The sequence below is a fragment of the Xenopus tropicalis genome, chromosome 5 (assembly GCF_000004195.4).
Source record: "Xenopus tropicalis strain Nigerian chromosome 5, UCB_Xtro_10.0, whole genome shotgun sequence".
Classification (NCBI taxonomy): Eukaryota; Metazoa; Chordata; class Amphibia; order Anura; family Pipidae; genus Xenopus; species Xenopus tropicalis.
In genome coordinates this window covers 8,478,504-8,500,578 of record NC_030681.2, presented here as the reverse complement: position 1 = coordinate 8,500,578, position 22,075 = coordinate 8,478,504, and the positions used below count along the sequence as shown (strand labels likewise).

Genomic DNA, 22,075 nt, shown 5'->3' with positions numbered 1-22,075 from the left:
GCCCGTCGGTAGTGCCCATACACGGGCCGATAAGCTGCTGAATCTGTCTAAGGGACCCATATCGGCAGCTACAATCGGCCTGTGTATGGGGACCTTTAGATATACAGAACAATTCCCCCCATATAATAATACCCTCCATTATGGCAGGGAATCTCCCCACTATCTGCTACATTGTGTGGTTAGATTGTAAGCTCTACAGAGCAAGGACCCCCTAGTTAATATACACAGTAAGGATGTTTATCCCTGTTTGTACTGTAGCTGTATGGCACAGATGTACAACGTAGCTCTCTATCCATACCATTATATAAACACACTGTCCAGTGTACATCCAATGTACGTTCTGCCCTACCAGGGGTGCGCATTGGGCAATAACAAAGGATTGGGACTGGGCTGCCCAGCAGACTCACTACAACTGGATTTCCCATGGATTTCTTATGGTATTTCCCATTGGCTTGGTGCAGGAAACGTTGGAGGCTTTGTTCTTCCGCAGGCCGAGAATCAGCCCAGTGGGGCATCAGCCTAAAGGTGGCCAATCACTGTCATCTGCTCGGCCAACAAACCAGCGGATTGTCTCCCAATATGCCTACCTACGGCGGCTGATATCGGGCTAATTCAATCGTTGGGCCCTAGGGCCAAACAATCAAATTAAAATGGCAGGTCGTCAGAGGAGCACATCCCCGAGCTGATGGGAAAGTCAAAGCTGCCCCAATCAAGATCAGGCCAACCAATGTTAGATATTGGTTGGGTAGGCTCAGTTTTGTAAATAAGGCCCCCGCAATGTGGGGGGGGGGCCTGAGTCCTGCCGCTGGGATCTGAGGGGACCTACAAGTGCCACTACTGCTTCCGGGTCACGGTTGTGTGCACCTGGAAGTGATGTCACGCGCCACGCTAATATAAATGGTGGGAGTCCCTGAAAGTTCCCCTGCAGGGGGGCCCCACAAACTCTAGTTACGCCGCTGGGGGAGCCATACATGGGCAGATAAGCCGATCCTAATGACTCAAATTGGCTGCAGAAATCTGCCTGTGTATGGGCACCATTACACAATGAGAATATTCCCCGGTACAAAGCGCAGTTGTGAGAGTTGCCTCTCCTTCCCCAGTGTTTACACTCAGATGACTTGTGCAAATACGGAGCCCCGTGTTACAGGAACAATGGCTCAATCACGTGCGTGTAAGTGTGTGTGTTAGTGTGTGTGTGTTAGTGTTACACAAAATGGCACTCTTCCCACAACCCCAAACACTGTGGATCCTCTGTCAATCTTTGTAAATAACCCACTTCCAAAATCTACAGCAGCTGGGGGGCCAGACACATGGGGTGATTAGTCGCAGCGACTCATAAAAAGTTGGTTGCAGCTATTTTTCCCCCATAGGTTACTGTATAAGTCACTGGGGGTCATTTATCAACACTGGGCAAATTTGGTTACCTATGGTAACCAATGAAATTGTTGCATTCATTGTTCTACATGCAGCTGGCTGAAAAAAGGCAATCACTGATTGGTTGCTATGGGTTACTACTCATGGGGAAATTTGCCCAGTGTTAATAAATGAGCCCCACTGTGTGTGTCTTTGTCCTTAAAAATAAAACCCATAGAAAGAGGAGAATATTAGGGGGAATGGAGAATACATGACAGACTTGCACTCACCCCAGCAAACTGCCCTATCACAGCCGGGGCAATAAGGGACAGGTAGGCTACTCAGGGCTGAGGAAAGCTCCACTGCAGCTCTCCAGCATGTTGTTGTACTACAACTCCCAGCATCCCCTGACAGCAGGTTGGAAGTGGGACACATGTGGGACTGATTTCATTTTGATCCAACCGGCTGGCTGCAGGTAGGGGGGCAATGAGAGAGGAATGAGCATGGGAGAAGGGGCATATTCACATGTAAGGTACCTTTTAGTATGTTACGGAATGCACTAATCCTAGCAGCTTTTCAATTGGTCATTATTTTTTATTTGAATTATTTGCCTTTCTCTTCTGCATCCTTCCAGATTCCAGATGGGGGTCACTGACCCCAGCAGCCAATAATCGATCTGTGAGGCTCCAGTTTTATTGTTACCTTTTATTCCTTCTGGTTCTGCTCAGGTCCCTCTCCTAATTATCTTCCATTCGCCCCTTCACCCAACCACCCAGTTGCTAGGGTAATTTGGACCCCAGCAACCAGATGGATGCTTAAACAAAAAGCTAAATAGTGCTAAAACAACAAAAGACCAACTGCAATTTGTGTTAGGAAATGACTCCATCGAGCCCCCGGGGGGAACATGGGCACAGGGGGAAAAGAACATTTGGCCAAAAGCTGCAGAAAGAGAATTCTCTGCATCATTCGGAGTTCAGCGGGACCCTATTACTGCAGGGTCCGGGGGCAAATATAGGAATGTATCATGTGTTTGGGCCACGTTAGCGCACGTACGGCGATTCCTACTGTGAGGCTTTGAAGATTCGCTTTGGCGCTGCTGGGGGTTTGATCTCTACAAGTCAGGAATCTCCATAAAATGCTTCATATTTACTACTGGCGCTCGGGGGATACTGGGGCTTCCAAAGCAGTTATATATTGTATAGAAACGGCTTATTATTATAACAGAGTCACAGTGGCACAGATCCTATCTGATCCCCCCATTGTAAGCAGCAGTCCTGCCCTGCTTTATGGCTGAGATTCTAGCTATCTGTATAACAGAGCATTCTGTCACAGTGGCACAGATCCTATCTGATCCCCCCATTGTAAGCAGCAGTCCTGCCCTGCTTTATGGCTGAGATTCTAGCTATCTGTATAACAGAGCATTCTGTCACAGTGGCACAGATCCTATCTGATCCCCCCATTGTAAGCAGCAGTCCTGCCCTGCTTTATGGCTGAGATTCTAGCTATCTGTATAAAAGAGCATTCTGTCACAGTGGCACAGATCCTATCTGATCCCCCCATGGTAAGCAGCAGTCCTGCCCTGCTTTATGGCTGAGATTCTAGCTATCTGTATAAAAGAGCATTCTGTCACAGTGGCACAGGTCCTATCTGATCCCCCCCATTGTAAGCAGCAGTCCTGCCCTGCTTTATGGCTGAGATTCTAGCTATCTGTATAACAGAGCATTCTGTCACAGTGGCACAGATCCTATCTGATCCCCCCATTGTAAGCAGCAGTCCTGCCCTGCTTTATGGCTGAGATTCTAGCTATCTGTATAACAGAGCATTCTGTCACAGTGGCACAGATCCTATCTGATCCCCCCATTGTAAGCAGCAGTCCTGCCCTGCTTTATGGCTGAGATTCTAGCTATCTGTATAACAGAGCAGGAAAATGTAACCTCTTCACACAGAATACAAACACATACCTTACAGAAGTCTTGTGGTCTAACACCTGAATATGAAAGATATTTAGCTACAACAACAACATTTTGCTTGTAAAAACCATGCTAGAATATTTACATTTTTTCTTCATGAAACTGGCCACCCAATGTCATTGTTTATTATGGTCTCTGGATTCCTTTTCTTCCTCGCTGACATGAACATAAATACACAGGCACACGGTCCCCCTGGGCAGAATAACTACTGCCACTAGGTTTTATAGAACAAATACAGAATTATAGAGTCAATACAAACCCAATAGGGCTGTTCTGCCCCCAATAAGGGGTAATTATATCTTAGTTGGGATCAAGTACAGGTACTGTTTTATTATTACAGAGAAAAGGGAATCATTTAACCATTAAATAAACCCAATAGGGCTGTTCTGCCCCCAATAAGGGGTAATTATATCTTAGTTGGGATCAAGTACAGGTACTGTTTTATTATTACAGAGAAAAGGGAATCATTTAACCATTAAATAAACCCAATAGGGCTGTTCTGCCCCAATAAGGGGTAATTATATCTTAGTTGGGATCAAGTACAGGTACTGTTTTATTATTACAGAGAAAAGGGAATCATTTAACCATTAAATAAACCCAATAGGGCTGTTCTGCCCCAATAAGGGGTAATTATATCTTAGTTGGGATCAAGTACAGGTACTGTTTTATTATTACAGAGAAAAGGGAATCATTTAACCATGAAATAAACCCAATAGGGCTGTTCTGCCCCAATAAGGGGTAATTATATCTTAGTTGGGATCAAGTACAGGTACTGTTTTATTATTACAGAGAAAAGGGAATCATTTAACCATTAAATAAACCCAATAGGGCTGTTCTGCCCCAATAAGGGGTAATTATATCTTAGTTGGGATCAAGTACAGGTACTGTTTTATTATTACAGAGAAAAGGGAATCATTTAACCATGAAATAAACCCAATAGGGCTGTTCTGCCCCCAATAAGGGGTAATTATATCTTAGTTGGGATCAAGTACAGGTACTGTTTTATTATTAAAATAAAGCCCAGTAAGTTGGTTAGTGGCTGTGGGGAAGGGGCTGTTTGCATTGCAGTGAAACACAAACGAAGGGGAGGAGTTGGCGAAAGAATGAGCCGGAGAGGAAATTTATCATGAAACAAGGTCAGTACACACTGAATAGGGACAATCTAGTGTAACACCTGCCCTGCACCGGGGAATGGGCCTCCCGTCAGGGGTTCTACATGGGACACACAGAACCCACACAGCAAATGCCACTTCACTCTTCCAACTGCCTGTTTTGGGCTCTGTAGCGCATTGTGGCCCCTTCCTGGGTCACTGGTTCACCCACCCCTATTCCAAATATTGATATTTCCCCCCTAGCCTGTCATAACAATGGTAAGAAAAGCAAAGCCGATTTACACACAAACATATATATATATATATATATATATATATATATATATATATATATATATATATATATATATATATATATATATAGTGTTATGTTTAACTTAATGCTGCCATTTGCTGGGGTCTGGTTGTAAAGCATCAGCAAATATCATTGCTACAACTCCCAGCTGGCATACATGAAGGACCTGTGTGCTCCTGTATCTGGATTCAGACAGCTGAGCATGGGGGGGAGGCATCAATGAAGAATGAAGCAATATGGCAGCACACAATCACATATGCGTTTGCTAAAATATAGAGATGGATTCTGGCCACACAATTAGTTATTACCTTGCACCTTTAGTTATACAGGACTTTCCTCTGGGGGAAGATTCAGGTCCTTTAGACCAACCCGTCAATAGAAAGCAACTTTACATCAATGCCCCCACAATGCTCTCCAGTTATTAGCACTGTATGTAAGGCTTGCTGTGATTGGCTGCCCCACCAAGTACCAACTCTGTATCCCATGCCCAACACTGGCCACATATCAGCAGATATGAGAACTTGGTATTCACAAGGCAACGCCAACTCAGGAGACAAGCCTTGCAACCGAGATAAATAATACATTTGCACCTTTAAAAATCCATGGGTTCAGGGGGGGGTATAGAAAAATGAGCCAATTTATAGAAATATTTTAAATTAAACAGAAGAGGGAGTTGCCATAATGCTTACTCTCCTGAGATAAAGTTAAATGTAATAGTGCCCTTTAGTGGCCAACATCTCAGATACAGTAGAAGAACTTGGGATGCTTATTGGGCACACCGTGACTTATTCTTACAGGGGGTTTAAACCCAGCCATGATGCTGTCCCACTGCGCCCCCTACTTTTGCTATAGAAGTTGTCAAAATAATTGTCAAAAAACAATTACAGATGCAAGAAAATTGAGAATTCTACTGATAAAAACTTAATTATAAATGCAAGAAAAGTGACCAATGAGAATGCTGATTCCCAGCACTGTGTCAGGCCCCTTGCTGGTACCTTACATATAGAGATAATGATGGCATTTTCCCGTCATTTTATGGCACAGGAATCAGACATGGGGATAAAGGGACAGACTTGTTCAGTGCTGGGAAACTGAGCTTATTGCTCCCAACTCCAATTGCAGGAACAGAGAACAGGGAGCCGGATTTACTCACATCAGCTGGGATTCTCGTTGGAGGATTTCTTGCATTTTAATGGGGATTTGGGGGAAAGTTTTATAGTGCAATATTGCTTTAAGAATACAGCCCTGATGTTACTGGACTACAGCTCCCAGCATGCCTCACCCTTCATTATATGTTACATTATTCTGGGATTTGTAGTCCAGCAACAGCCGAGTAAGGTTTGGTTAAGTCGTGCAGGGCAGCTGGGTTTACTTCCCCTTTAAACAGGGGTTCAATGCAGTTTCTATTTCCTGCTCCATTGTTGCAAAAGGAAAGAGTTAAAACTCTAATGCTGTGTGGGTCACCCTAATCAGCAGCCAGTGGTACTATGCTCAAGCCCCACCCCTGCTTACCCTTGGCTCCACCCCCCAGGGTGAAGAACAAGGGGCTTGCCTTGGAGTAAGAAGCAAACCCAGAACCCCAAAGATAAACTACTGTAACCGGGGCGGATTCCTGCTATACATGGCACAGGGCCCCCCGTGCTACAACTGACAAATGAGTATTTAGGCTTCTATGTAACCAATAAACCATAAGGCCCCCCATGTGACTGGGGCAGAATTCCCTTATATGGAGTGGGGGCAGCATAGGGCAAAACAAACAATAACTTATTCCATATGAGAGGTGGATCTGCCGTGGGAGCAGGGACTGATTGATGGCACAGAGCAGGCTGGTATGTGAGCCCGACTGCCCAAACATTGGCCAGGGAATGATCCAATGCCGGGCACAGTGCCCCCCAGCACAGAGCACTTGGAACCTGCAGGAAACATCCCTGTAAATCCAGCGCCTTGTTTGGGTCCCGGCCGCTTCCACTTTCACTTTCACCAACACGATCTAATTTTATAGAATATCCATGTCCCCCCCGGAATAAACCCACTGGTGAAACCCAAGCTGCCCGCTGAGCTGCTTCCCCTCCATCCAAACTGGAGCAATATATATATATATATATATATATATATATATCTGCAGATTGATTACACAAAGATCCGGTAACGGCGAGAATAGACATTAATTCCGAGGTGCTCGGCTCACATGAACCGCTAAATGCAGGGAAGGGGGTTACACCCTGTTAAAGGACAACTAAAACTTAACAAGGAATTAGGTTACAAATGCCACATTTTATACTTCTGTACCAGCCCAAGGCCCCACAGCCCTTTATCAGGGAATATCTGTGCCAATGAAGATGCCCCCAGTAGCCCCCATCTTCTTTTTTGGCAACAGTGGAATGGGCAGATTATTGGCTACACAGACACAGGTGACAGATGGCAGCCAATAAGCACAATTCCCAGCAGATTGGGAGATCAGGTTGACTGGTGCCAAAGACACTGGCCATGGCTGGGCTACAAATCCATTATCTCGGGCACGTGCTTCAGGCTGATCAATGGCTGTACCGGCTACATACACTCTACACCCACTGCCGCCCCACCTCAACTCATATTATACATTTATTATCAATACACGTGGGGTAGATAAGGTCTGGTCCCAAGTGTTTATCTATAACAAAAGCCATAAAGCAAGAAAGGACTGCTGCCAGACAGGAAGCACAGACAGACATAAGTACCAGGAAACACACCCCCAAGTGCCAAAACAGGAAATAGGAAAGGGAATGCAATTAGGGTTGCCACCATTTCTACAAAGTGTTATTGAGTATAATGCCCCCTATATATCTTTGTGGGTATATAAGGGCAATATGACAAGTGAGAAAGTGACTGGATGTAAGGAGTTGCTGCTGGATTCTGATTGGTCTATCACACACAGGTGAGATTTCTGAAGAAGGTCATTAATGCAGGTAAGTGACCGTGTCCAGGCTCATAGGGCAGGAGGGGCATGGAACTTACTAACTGCCTGCTGCTCACTGCCAGCGGGAATAAATACGGCCTGAAAGGAACAGAGAGGCGCGGAGGCAATGACTCAACCCCCCCAGCGCATATATAATATAACATATTATTCTTGATTATTTCAAATGGAATTGTGCCGCTGCTACTATAGAGAGACTGAAGCGTTTTATTCATAATCCCCCTCACTCACTGCCTGGCTATATACTGTGCTACCAGCAGGGAAACGGGGGGAAGCTGGGCACAAAGGTACCCGTCTGTATTACTGTATGCCGATATGCCAACTTCCTACGCTGCCATAACTTTATGGTATCTCTCTGTACAGGCTATGAGCAAACTTAGGGGGCTGTTCCTGCTGAATTGTGCTTAGTACAGGGGAATCCCTATGTGCCATAGTTTTATGGTATCTCTCTGTACAGGCTATGAGCAAACTTAGGGGGCTGTTCCTGCTGAATTGTGCTTAGTACAGGGGAATCCCTATGTGCCATAGTTTTATGGTATCTCTCTGTACAGGCTATGAGCAAACTTAGGGGGCTGTTCCTGCTGAATTGCGCTTAATACAGGGGAATCCCTATGCTGCCATAGTTTTATGGTATCTCTCTGTACAGGCTATGAGCAAACTTAGGGGGCTGTTCCTGCTGAATTGTGCTTAGTACAGGGGAATCCCTATGCTGCCATAGTTTTATGGTATCTCTCTGTACAGGCTATGAGCAAACTTAGGGGGCTGTTCCTGCTGAATTGTGCTTAGTACAGGGGAATCCCTATGTGCCATAGTTTTATGGTATCTCTCTGTACAGGCTATGAGCAAACTTAGGGGGCTGTTCCTGCTGAATTGTGCTTAGTACAGGGGAATCCCTATGTGCCATAGTTTTATGGTATCTCTCTGTACAGGCTATGAGCAAACTTAGGGGGCTGTTCCTGCTAACAGACTATATGCCAGCCCATGTTACAGCCAATCCACACTCACGCCTACTACTAACTACCCCTGCGTACATACCCAACAAAGGGTTAAGCTAAGGAAACACACGGTGCCACTTTTCCATTTGAGACCAGCCCGTGGGCAGTTTATAGGCACCAACATAACTGCAATGAGACCCAATTAAAACCATGATGAGTCACTGACAATTTTAGGACACATAATTGCCTTTTGATTTATCCCAGAACCGAGTTAATGGAGCAATCAGAGAGGAATGTTCTGGAAGTGACGTTTATACAGGGCTCTCGGCTACAGACCCAGAAAGCCTGTTTTGTTTGCGGTTCTGAATCGAATAGCGCTATGAGCCGGCGCTGGCAGGTAGCTTGTGTAACACTGAGCATCAGAGATACGTCTGGAACACAAACCCCTTTAAATAAACAATGCCTTTATCTCTCACACCTGCTTAGCATACACCTGTGCCATTCGACCAATGGAAGCGCTCAGGTGTGCGTTCTGCTGGCTCCGAGACAAACACCGCGGAAAGACGAGACAAAGGTGCAGTAAAACGACTCCTCGTGTTTAGTTAACAGATTTGCTAACCCGACACTTCGGCGTTTTTAAGTACAGACCGGGGCGGAGCCAAAATTTCTGTTGTTTTTTTTTTTTTTTTTTTTAAAAGCTGTGAAATTCCCTGAATCGGCTGTGACGGCAGATAAATCAGACAGCTTCAAGGAAGGGTCAGTTGCCTCTTTAAACGTACTGAAATTAACCCTTTACATAGCAGCGGTATAAAGGTGGCCATACATGGGCGGATTTTAGCAGCCGACTGGAGTCCTTTAGACTGATTCAACAGCTTACCTGCCCATGTATGGGCCCCCGATGGGGGCATCCCAGATCCATATTTGGCCAAACAAGGGGATCTTAATATGTACGACCAGCTAAAGATGTCCTACTCTGAATAAAACTGCAAATCTTTGCTAAAGATCTTTGTGTTCTTATCACATTTCCGAAAATCCCTTCAAAGATAGCACTTTACAGCATCTTATCTCCCAGGGGCCCTTGGGTGCAAAGATAACGTATCATAAATAAGGAAGCCAGGGGTCAGCTGAGCAGTTTGATACCTAACATGCATAGGGTGGTCACCATTTTAGTTCCGCCGGTCTTGCTGCCCAATTAAAATTTTAGGGGAGAAGTGTGGGGGTGCTGATTGCCTTATTGCTGCTAAAGGGAGTTTTCATATCTGCTGTTTTCCTAGACCCCCGGGGTGATCAAGTGTCGGGGGCCCCTTGTTACCCCCCAACACAGAAGTGGTTTATGGGCTGTAATCTGGAATTGCTGCAGACTGTACTTCAGTCCCTTTATCGTAGCTTCTACTATCTGTGGCACTTAGAAGGTTAACCCTTTAATGACTGTAATGCATAATCCATAATGCACACCCTAAACTCATTCATAGCGTTAACCCTTAAATCACCACAAAGTGACCAATGCCTGCGGTTTCTAAGCAACCAGGACTCCCGCTGTTGTTTTGCATGGCACCGGCTCCCACAATGCAGTTCACTCTGCACATCTAGCAGACGTCTGGCAGTCACTAAAGGGTGAAATTCCGAGCTCTGGTCACACAGTGTAGCTGCTGACAGGCCGGGGGCCGCAGGAATCCCACAGTAGCGCTTATTATCTATAGGCAAGCACACAAATCAGCACAGCAGTAAGTCTCTCGCTGGTTTCACACCTTCCCGCCATGAAAGGCACCGCTCACACCTCTCTATATGTGCTACAGGTTAAAGGGGAACTACACCCAACAACTGTTTTTTTTTCCGTCATTGTAAGCAACATTCCAACATACAGCCATTAAAAATATGTTATTTCTAAGCGTTCCTGCTACTGGAAGCTCTATCCGCCCAGTTGATTCCATTCTCTGCTGCTTCTGACTTGTGAAACAATGTAGCACAAGGCAGCCGATTAACAGACCTGAGAAAGAAGCGACTTCCAAAACATCATTCCAAGAGTCAAAACAAAATAACAAAACATTTAAGAGAAATAATGCCATGAACTTTAATTGGAAAGTTGGTTAGTTTCACTATACAAACGGGCATCAATTTCCCATCACGCTGAGCCCCGCCCACAACGCTACCGCAGCGACACCTGGAAACAAATATTTTTCCCCCAACAAAATAAACATTTACTCTCTATTTACCGATCCTATTGCAGTTTACTATGAGGTGGAGCAAACCATTCTTGGCTAGCCTAGGGGAGCACCAAAATCTTGGTTCAAAGTGTTACTAAAGGAAAATGCACTTTTCCGCTCTGAGCCAATCTGCCCCTTTATACACAAACTACCCCTACATACAATAACCACGATATATGAGCGCTCACCAAACAAGCAGTGTCAGCGAGTGCTCGTACGGACGTCACGGGGGAACAGATCCTGCGTGACAGAAACACGCTAAGCAAACACAAAACATGACGCGCGGGTCCGGCGCCGCCAACAACATGGAGCACCTGATGCGACATGGGCCCACATATCATCCCAGCGAGTAGTCATCTGCTAGACTACTACTAGGGACACCCACATAGCCACTAAGATTATTAAAGGGGAAGTTTACCTTTTAATAAACTTTCCTTTCCTATTTTAAGCAACTTTTCAGATGGTCTTCAGTATATGCTTCCTAGTCATTCCCAAACTGCTGCTTTTTGCTAGGGTAATTAATAGGGATGAGCGACCCACACCTTCTCAAAATGGGCCCAATACCTGTGCCAACCGTTCCTCCATAGCGACAACAGAGCTGATGTCTGGGGGGGTGATAGGGAGATAAGCTGCTGTGTGCTGCAGTTGGTCATTATTATTAACCTGCGCCTGATCGGAACCCTAGCTATATGCACAGGCTTTGGCCAGAACCCATGGGTCCTATAGGCATGAATTCCCAATTGCAATTTGCAATTGGTCTTCATTTTTTTATTTTTTTTTATTTTACTTTTTGTTTAGCAGCTTTCCAGTTTGGAATTTCAGCAGTTGGTTGTCAGGGTCCAAATTACCTTAGCAACCAGGGAGTAGTTTTCATAAGACTGGAATATGAATAGGAGAGGGGCTGAATACTTTTTATTACTTATTTTTGTAACAATAAAACTGGAGCCTCACAGAGCAATAGTATTTGGCTGCCGGGGTCAGTGACCCCCATTTGAAAGCTGGAAAGAGGCAGAAGAAGGAGGCAAATAATTCAAAAACTATAAAAAACACAGGGCCTAGGTAAAGCGCCAGGAAAGGCCCCCCCCCCCCAAGGGCACATATGTAGCCACCCACATGGCAGGAATGTCCAACCTGCCCATTAAATATCTGCCCTGGGCCGCCTCCTACAAACACCGCCATGTTATTCTCTATTTAGGGGCAACTCCCGGATGCATCACTACATCTAATTAAGCAGCAGCGCCACCACACAATTTCCTATTGGCCACTAGAGGAATAAATCTGGAGCCCCAAATCCACAGCCTAATTGGGTCTCTGTCTTTTTCCAACTTTGACAGGATCTCTCTGAGCAGCTGCTGAAATCTACCCCCCGGATACATTAGCCTTGCTTTCCCCTTCACAAAAATACAGGAGCTAATTCCAGATTGGTGTAATCCTGCAGATTTGCAATGTGTTCAGCCGTCACATGGTACCAGCGCTATTTATTCTTATAGCCACTTAGGAACGTTACCCGGGCTCTGTAGGGTAAAGGCACATAGGTACCAGCATAGCACTCACCCCAAATCCCACCCAGGGCTGCAGCCTTGGGTAACAGTCACCCCACTATAGTTCCAGGGGTACCCAGGGCACTAATAAGCACTCACCCCAAATGCCCCCCTAACTGGCCTTCAGGCTGGGCCCCCTTAGCCCATAACAAGGTTACAGATATATAGAAACATTGGGGTAACAGTCACCCCGCTATAGTTCCAGGGGTACCCAGGGCACTAATAAGCACTCACCCCAAATCCCCCCTAACTGGCCTTCAGGCTGGGCCCCCTTAGCCCATAACAAGGTTACAGATATATAGAAACATTGGGGTAACAGTCACCCTGCTATAGTTCCAGGGGTACCCAGGGCACAAATAAACACTCACCCCAAATCCCCCCCTAACTGGCCTTCAGGCTGGGCCCCCTTAGCCCATAACAAGGTTACAGATATATAGAGACATTGGGGTAACAGTCACCCTGCTATAGTTCCAGGGGTACCCAGGGCACAAATACCCACTCACCCCAAATGCCCCCCTAACTGGCCTTCAGGCTGGGGCCCCTTAGTCCATAACAAGGTTACAGATATATAGAAACATTGGGGTAACAGTCACCCCGCTATAGTTCCAGGGGTACCCAGGGCACAAATAAACACTCACCCCAAATCCCCCCCTAACTGGCCTTCAGGCTGGGCCCCCTTAGCCCATAACAAGGTTACAGATATATAGAGACATTGGGGTAACAGTCACCCTGCTATAGTTCCAGGGGTATCCAGGGCACAAATAAGCACTCACCCCAAATCCCCCCCTAACTGGCCTTCAGGCTGGGCCCCATTAAACTGCTTGAAGCCCCCCTAGGGGTGCATTCACACAATTTGGGAACTTCTTGCTAAAAGCCTTTTAATGGTGCACCCTCAAAGTTCAGCCACAAAACTCCTCTGCTTTAGTTGGCCCAGAATATAAAAAATCCTGCTAAAAAACTGCTAATTAGGAAGTCCAATTTACTCAGCTCAGAGTTTCTACAGTAGAACACATGGGGGCAATAGAAGCAGCAAGGCAAGGTTGGCGGCCAGTGTTGCCCCAGGTATGGCCAAGCTCAACCACAGAAGCCTTTTCTTTGTTGAAGGTGAAATCTCTTTCTTATTCTTTAAAGTAATATCCTCATCATTATACAATGCCTGCCAGACAGACCCTGAAGGAGGAGACAGACAGACGTATCCCAGCGGTTCTATTGGTCGGGACGGGAACTGTGTGTAAAACAAGCGTCTATCCCCCAAACAAGAACATCTTCATGCTCCATAAACTTTCCCTACAGCAGCCCATTGCCCCACAACAAAACACTAACATAACAACTGTAATAACCCATTTTACTTGAAATATAAGTTCCAGTACAGCCTGCAGCTGGGGTAGGGGAAGCAGTAGAACCCACCCAGAAAAATGTATTTACAGTGACATATTTCTGTACATAACACCAATAAGTAGGCCACAAGCACTTCTTTTGCAACATTTGCACCCAACCACCAGGGTCCAACACTCCAACCAGCTAAACTGTGAGCCGTATGTGTTGGTCAGGGGTTGGACTCAGGGTGGCGCTACCCTCCTACAGGCTCATCATTGCAATGAACCTGCCATATTTCATATATCTCTCATAATAATGCAGAGGAACCTGCTCCATTTCTAGTGAGGCCTAGTGAGGATACATCAGCCTTGACCAGCACAAGGGAACATTATACAGTCAGAACAGCAGTTACTGCCCCCCCCCCCCCGGCATGTTATACAGTTATACAATTAAAATGTTCAACAGCTAAATGCTATAGTGTAAAGCAGGGTGATAGTATCCTAGGGGTGAACACAAAATCCCACTAAAAAGCCAACAGAAATCAATTACCTCTTAATGCCAATTCAGCCATCACAGCCTCACAGGCATGACATTACCACACTCACCCGGACTGGCTTTGTGCTTACTCATTAGTCCTTACTCAACTACCCTTCATCTAGCGGCTCTATCCTTACTCAACTACTCTTCATCTAGCGGCTCTATCCTTACTCAACTACTCTTCATCTAGCGACTCTATCCTTACTCAACTACCCTTCATCTAGCGGCTCTATCCTTACTCAACTACTCTTCATCTAGCGACTCTATCCTTACTCAACTACCCTCCATCTAGCAGCTCTATCCTTACTCAATTACCCTTCATCTAGTGGCTCTATCCTTACTCAACTACCCTCCATCTAGCGGCTCTATCCTTACTCAACTACCCATCATCTAGCAGCTCTATCTTTACTCAACTACCCTTATGGAGCAGCTCTATCCTTACTCAATTACCCTTCATCTAGTGGCTCTATCCTTACTCAACTACCCTCCATCTAGCGGCTCTATCCTTACTCAACTACCCTTCATCTAGGGGCTCTATCCTTACTCAACTACCCTCCATTTAGCAGCTCTATCTTCAATCAACGACCCTTCATGGAGCAGCTCTATCCTTACTCAACTACCCTTCATCTAGCGGCTCTATCCTTACTCAACTACCCTTCATCTCACGGCTCTATCCTTACTCAACTACCCTTCATCTAGCGGCTCTATCCTTATTCAACTACCCTTCATCTAGGGGCTCTATCCTTACTCAACGACCCATCATCTAGTGGCTCTATCCTTACTCAACAACCCTTCATGTAGCAGCTCCTTTGTAAATACATTTTTCTGGGTGGGTCCTACTGCTTCCCCTACCCCAGCTGCAGGCTGTATTGGAACTAATATTTCAATTAAAATAGGTTATTACAGTTGTTATGTTAGTGTTTTGTTGTGGGGCAATGGGCTGCTGTAGGGAAAGTTTATGGAGCATGAAGATGTTCTTTTTTGGGGGAATAGACGTTTGTTTTACACACACAGTTCCTGTGCCGGCCAATAGAACGACTGGGATATGTCTGTCTGTCTCCTCCTTCAGGTTTTGTCTTGCACGCATTGTATAATGATGAGGATATGCAGAAACGGTCTGAAGGACCCAAATCGGCAGCTTAAATCCGCCTGTGTATGGCCTCCTTTAGACTTGCTAAGCTTTCCTGTCTCAATTACTCTGCTAATTAATCCCATTAGGGGCTCATAATCCTGCCATGATCTTCATGTTGTCAATCAGGTAGATTTTCCCCCAAACGATCAGCTGACCTGAGTGGTGGAGGCAGGGGTCAAGGATCTCCTTTGAGTCTTAACATGTGACACATAAAAATTTCTATTTACCCAGTGTAGCCTGCAGCACACAGTAACATTAACTGCTAATTAGCCCTGCAGGATATGGGTATATGTATCTGCCTGTATAGGAGTGAGCTGGTATTCCCAATTGTAACGGGCTGAGCAGACAGACATGGGCCTGTGTACCAGAAATGGCCTAAAAATGGACAAATAGCAATGCACAGTTTCTCCTGTGGTCAAACGAACAAATTAGCCCCATATTGGCCACCTTAGGTGGGCATATTGGAAGAACATCTGCTCGTTAGGCGATCCTGCCAAACGAGTGGATCGCAATGTGTATAATCAAAGCCACAGACCTGCATAGCAAATGCATAAAGTAGCCAGTCTGCCAGCACATAGAGTCCCTACCTACCCCCATGGCATAAAGAAAACTCTTGGCTTGGCTCCACAAATCAGCCATAACCCTTAATAAATCCTATAGTCACCCAGTTACCTCTCTTTTTATCATCCCAATTCTCTCCCTAGGCAGTCTCGTAGCCAAGGCCAGCCCTCCCCAGGCACCAGTAAATATAAAAGCGCTTTTTAGATAAAGAGTAATTGATCCGGCTGTGTGTGTCTTGTGAGCGAAGTGCAACATTCCTCCCGGCTGCTAAATGGGACTCGCACCAGTCCCCGGATCAACACTATTAAGAATATTGCTATCAGTAAGCCTTTTAGTTTCTCACTTACTAAAACACCTACCCTAGGCCTCAATGAATGTAGCTGCCAATACAACTGCTACTGGGGGAGAACATCAAGACCAAAAAGCCCTTCTCTTGCACCACACGGCAAAAGTGCCCAAAGCAACCATGCGTGTCAATGTAATGGCGGGGCAGAGTGGCCAAGCATTGCGTATGGAGGAAGGGAAGAGACATGAAATTATGGCTAAATAGTGGCTAACTGGGGACAAATCATGGAGCTGGGAGCAGTGTCAAGACTGGGGTATCTGGGCCCACCAGGAACAGTCACCTCAAGGGCCAACCACCCATGGCTCTGGCCCCGTTGTAAATCTTTCCACTTCCCCACCATGAACCTCCACCACCTGAGAAACTACTCTCCCCAGGCACAGATCCCAGGCAGACAGTGGGTCTAATGAAGCATGGCCCATCAGGTTCTTTCCCATGTCCAGGCTGGCGAGTCTGACCCTGGCCTACTGTAGAGTCTGCCCCCCAGCAGCTTGGTGCCCCAGGCCCAGACCTAGTATCTTATCTACTGATCAGTAAAAGGACGGGACAGGTAAAATGGCCAAGGTTTCTCACGTCCCATTGCCCTTAAGATCAAATGCATTTTCCCACCAAAGGTGAATTATTATCCTTTATTAGAACCACAGAGACCTTTATGGACCCAAAATGTTGACTTTTCTCACCAGTATTTTATTATGGCTTGGAAATAGATATTGATTGGGGGGCCAAAAACAGGAGATCATACTGGCAGCCCAAGGGCCAAATAAGTGAATCAGATCCCTTTTCCATTTTTAGTAGCTCATGGTTGTATTAGAAGGTGCTTACATCATGCACAGGACCAACCAATCATCTTTCCAGGTCGATATCTTATAGCAGTCGTTCACATACAGTTTAAGCCTTTGGAAATCTGGTTGCTTCTCATGCCGTTCAGTTATAATCAGGAGCCCAATGGGCAGGCAACGGCCTCCCATGATCAGGTCAGAAGCTGGAACCAAAGTATTCCCCCCCCCCAACAGATATCTAACAGGGGCTTTCTACATCACTGAGCAGGAAGGGGGTAAACACCCATCAGCCAAGGACAATAGTGGGCTGTATGCTGTATGTTGGCCCTCCATCGGATCAATAATGGCCACACAATTGGACTGACAGCTTTGTGCTGATTCGATCAAGAAGCCAGAGGATCCAATAAATGGATCCATTCCAGATGAATGGCCCCGTCGTTCTGCCGACCAAAAGGCTAAGGCCCCCCCGAGCAGCCCCATAAATTATTATGGGGCTCATCTACTAATATAGGGGCTAAGCTAAAGCAGCACCATTTCCAATGGCAACCAATTGTCAATTTGTTTTGGCCAGTTAAAAATAGTGCTACGCAAAGTGCTATCAGTGCCTGCCCTTGTGTAATTTAGCACCCATGTTAGTAAATCAACCCCTAAGTGTCAAATGCTAAGCTAGACAGGAGGAAGGAGGGCCCTGTCCTGGGTTTTACATTACTCACGTCAGACAATAAATGGGGCTTTTAGATTTGGTTTAAATGTGCCACCCAAACTACCAGAATTCCAATCGGATACCTGCAAGGAATATGGAGCAGACCCCATGGTCTCATTAGAGGCCCAATGGACCCAAACTTTCAGCCATGCTGGTATAGAACAGACGGGCCCTGGGCAGCCGATTGGCAAGTCGTAAGGTGCCCATACACCTTCAGATCCGCTCGCTTGGCGATGTCGCCAAGCGAGTAGATATTCTCCCGATATCCCCACCTACGGGTGGGCAATATCGGGAGAATCCAGGCTAATTCGATCGCTTGACGTTTATAATGACGGGTATAGGCAAAGCCGGTCTGGGGACCGCATCAACGAGCCGATGTGGTCCCCAATCAGACTAGATTTTCTAACCTGCCCGATCGAGATCTGCCCGATTTCAGGCCAGATGTCGGTCGGGCAGGCCCGTCGGTAGTGCCCATACACGGGCCGATAAGCTGCCAAATCAGTCTAAGGGACCCATATCGGCAGCTAGAATCGTGTATGGGGACCTTTACATTTAAAAACTGGGGACTTTCTCCAATTTGTGCCGACGCCGGACACATGTACATTAGCAGCTGCACTACGTTAATAGCACTTAATCCCAACATCTCTGCGCCCTATCCGACAGAAGCATGGATAATTCCCATGAAGCACTTACATGCTAAGGAGAGACATCACTCAGAACATACAAAGTCCGGGCACCACGCAGACTAAACAACTGCCCCGCCGCCGCCGTATTTAGCGCAGAGCCCCGTCTGCGAATAAGATGGTACCTTTTATTCTCCACAAACTCCCCTGACGTGTCGGGTCTCAAAGGGATGGTGTTTTATTTCAAGTGTATCTTCCAGGCTTTCATTACGGAGCCTCTAGCAACTGTTTGTCATTAATCTTTAACAGGGGGCTGCTGTACAGCAACTGCATGTAAAGCAATATCCCGGCCGAGGAACGTTAACTCAAGCAGTTTTGTTTCGGGCCGATTGTTTAACCTTAAAGGACAGGCGAGCGCCGAGGCAGATAGCGTTTCATTAGAAGGGATCAGCATTCTAGTCTCATTCCCCACACCGCTGCGCCAAACCCCAACACCGCTGCTGCCTATTCATAAGGATCCCAGTGCCACAGAATGGCATTACCCTTTCAGCAGCGAGATACAAGCACGAGGGGCCGTTTGTAAGGATTATCAGCCCCCGTCTGTGGTATTGATCACACATAGGGCAACATCTGCTGCATTGCAACAAACAACGCAGGGATTTTTTTTTTTTAATGCATTCTTTCTACAGCCCCCGGCACCTCTGTGCCAGCGAAGAATACGGCCTCCCCGGGTTCTAGGCTTTGGCTTTTAATTGCTTGGAATAAGGAAACCTTGGCCGTTACACTATGCAAATGATTAAGGCTCAATAATAACTGGGGGCTACAGAGAAACACTTTATTGGGACAGAGAAGCTTATAGCGGTGAGGGGGAAACAGGCATTCATTGTGAGAGAATCCCCCCGAGCTCCAAAGCATTCAGGGGCCCAGCTCCAATGCATACCCCCCGAGCTCCAAAGCATTCAGGGGCCCAGCTCCAATGCATACCCCCCATCCCGGAGCATTCAGGGGCCCAGCTCCAATGCATACCCCCCATCTCTGAAGCATTCAGGGGCCCAGCTCCAATGCATACCCCCCATCTCTGAAGCATTCAGGGGCCCAGCTCCAATGCTTCCCCCCTCCCATCTCCAGAGCATTCAGGGGCCCAGCTCCAATGCATACCCCCCATCTCCGAAGCATTCAGGGGCCCAGCTCCAATGCTTCCCCTCTCCCATCTCCAGAGCATTCAGGGGCCCAGCTCCAATGCATACCCCCCATCTCCGAAGCATTCAGGGGCCCAGCTCCAATGCATACCCCCCATCTCCGAAGCATTCAGGGGCCCAGCTCCAATGCATACCCCCCATCTCCACAGCATTCAGGGGCCCAGCTCCAATGCATTCCCCCCCATCTCCAAAGCATTCAGGGGCCCAGCTCCAATGCATACCCCCCATGTCCAAAGCATTCAGGGGCCCAGCTCCAATGCTTCCCCCCCCCCCCCCCCCCCCATCTCCAGAGCATTCAGGGGCTAAGGCACCCGGTGGCGGTTACATATTAACAACACTACATTACTAACCAGAAACTGCAGTTCCACAGGTTTTTATAGCCCTCGGCAGACAAGAGCGGGCTAAGGTTCCTTCCATACTATATTTACTTTATGGGGTACCTACAGGTCTGGCTACGGCTCCGTCACTGGGCTTGTAAACCCAAAAATAGAACCCTGCCCCACGAGTGAAGACATCATTCCGCTCAGCCTCCCAATACACATTCATTACAAATGTTCAATGGTCTTAAAGTTATCTGTGAATGTAAGTGGCGACAGCTGCGCCTTACAGTAACAATGTAGCAGAGGCCTCCCCTGCCTCCTTCCCACAGGCCTGTCAATCAGCCCTGCTACATTGTATCAAAAGTCACAACCCCCCCCCCCCCCCCCCCCCCCCCAACCCAGGGAACAGAGAGGGGCAAACACACATTGCTTTCCACTGCAATTACATTTACAATGTGTGGAATGGAAATGAATGGGGGCTGCTCAGAATTACATTTTATTTAACTTGCCAGATTTTCTTACTTGCACTTTAAACAGTGGTGATTAAACTTATTTGCCCAGAGAATAATAAAACAAGGGAAAGTCATTTTTTTTTAACGTTTCAAGACAAAGGATGGGGGGGGGGGTTAATCTCTCTGAAAATGATGCCCCCCTCAGTCACAGTATGGAAAATAGAAATGTGTTTGCTGCTTGGAAAGGCCCAATGGACCAGTATTTGAGCGACAAAACACAGGGGCAGTTAATAAATATAACATTTTGGGTTGGGAAACGTGTTTATTGTATATTTCGGCTGTACTATGAGCATATTTAGAATAAGGAAAGGAGATATAAAACTTGCTTACAACACAAGCTTGGTGGAAAGGTGAAAGGATTCTGCAAGGCAGAAAGGTACCTTTATACAACGGTTCTGATCCATTCCCCAACAATACTAACTCTGCTACAAACCCAACCGTCCCACAGTTTAAATTAGACCCAGACAATAATTAATACACACGATACAACCAATCAAAGCTGGGCTCGCCCACGAGAAGCCACCAACCAAAGCAACTGAGCGGTGCCGGTTTTTATTTTACTAACTGGGCCCCAAACTGAGGCAAAACCAGAAACCCCCTGGGGCCCTTTAGAAACCTATCAGGAGAGTTCATGTGGGAGAAACTGGATCTGTATTTCACTTTCCTAGGAACATTTGTTGGGCTGCAGGATAGGGAACAGGTGGGCCACAATGAGCCGGTGGCAGAGGGTCCTCCGTGGGGCAGGGCACCAGCTGTCACTGAACTGCACCTTCGCAGACAGACGGGAGTTGTAGTGAGACAACAGCTGCACAGACTGAGGGTAAATATCTGTTATTAACAGCTGAGGCCCAAATAGCGACCCATGTGGTTCCTACAGTGCCAGCAGGGGGGCTACACTTACTCTATAACATACCCCCAAGGCGACCAGCATCTTGTTCATTCTGTTTACTGGGCCACCGATGTAGCCAGTAGGATGCAACGTCTGGTCACGGAACCAGGGATCCTGCCAGGAAAAGCCGGGTCTTGGGAAGAGGAACCTCGGAACCAGACAGAGCCCACTGCAGAACCCAGCCAGGAGCAGACGGAATAATACTGCAAGGCCATATCCGCACATATCCTTCCCTATAACTCGCCTTCCATGTCCAGCCATTGCACTGGGGGTGCTCTGGGTATAAATGTGGCCCCGTGCTTCTGTTCAACAGCTGAAGGGCCACATGTGTTTCCCATAACATGTGTTAGAGCTGATATTGCCTACGGAACATAATGAGCCCCTGGGTATTCTAGGCCACTGCCAGAAAGATGATAGTAGCCACATACTGAGCCACTTACAGTCCTACAGGTGACTATCTGAGGCCCTTGGCCCCTATGCTAAGGGCCCCGGCAGGGTGTACACCGCTGGCACCATATTAATGCCAGGCAGATAATGACCCCCCAACCCTGGCTATGTATAAGCTACATGCACCCCCTGCAGAGAACACCAAGCCATTATGGGCACTGCCAAGTGAGAGTGTGCCCGGCTACGGGCCCCTGTAAGAAACATGCCCCCTGTAAGAAACATGCCCCCTGGGCCCCTACACACACTACTACTTACACTTAATAAAAAGTAATTCCAGGCCCAGGGGCCAAACCCGCCGGCCGGTTACAGTACCCAGTATTGGCTGATTCACAAGGGCTTTCAGGGGCCAC

At 46.9% G+C, this 22,075-nt stretch overlaps 1 protein-coding gene across 3 annotated transcripts in view; it reads right to left on the bottom strand.

Annotated features, from left to right (window-relative positions):
• The window catches only part of enah (ENAH, actin regulator), a 58,231-nt gene that overhangs the window by 35,538 nt on the left and 618 nt on the right, over nt 1-22,075 (bottom strand).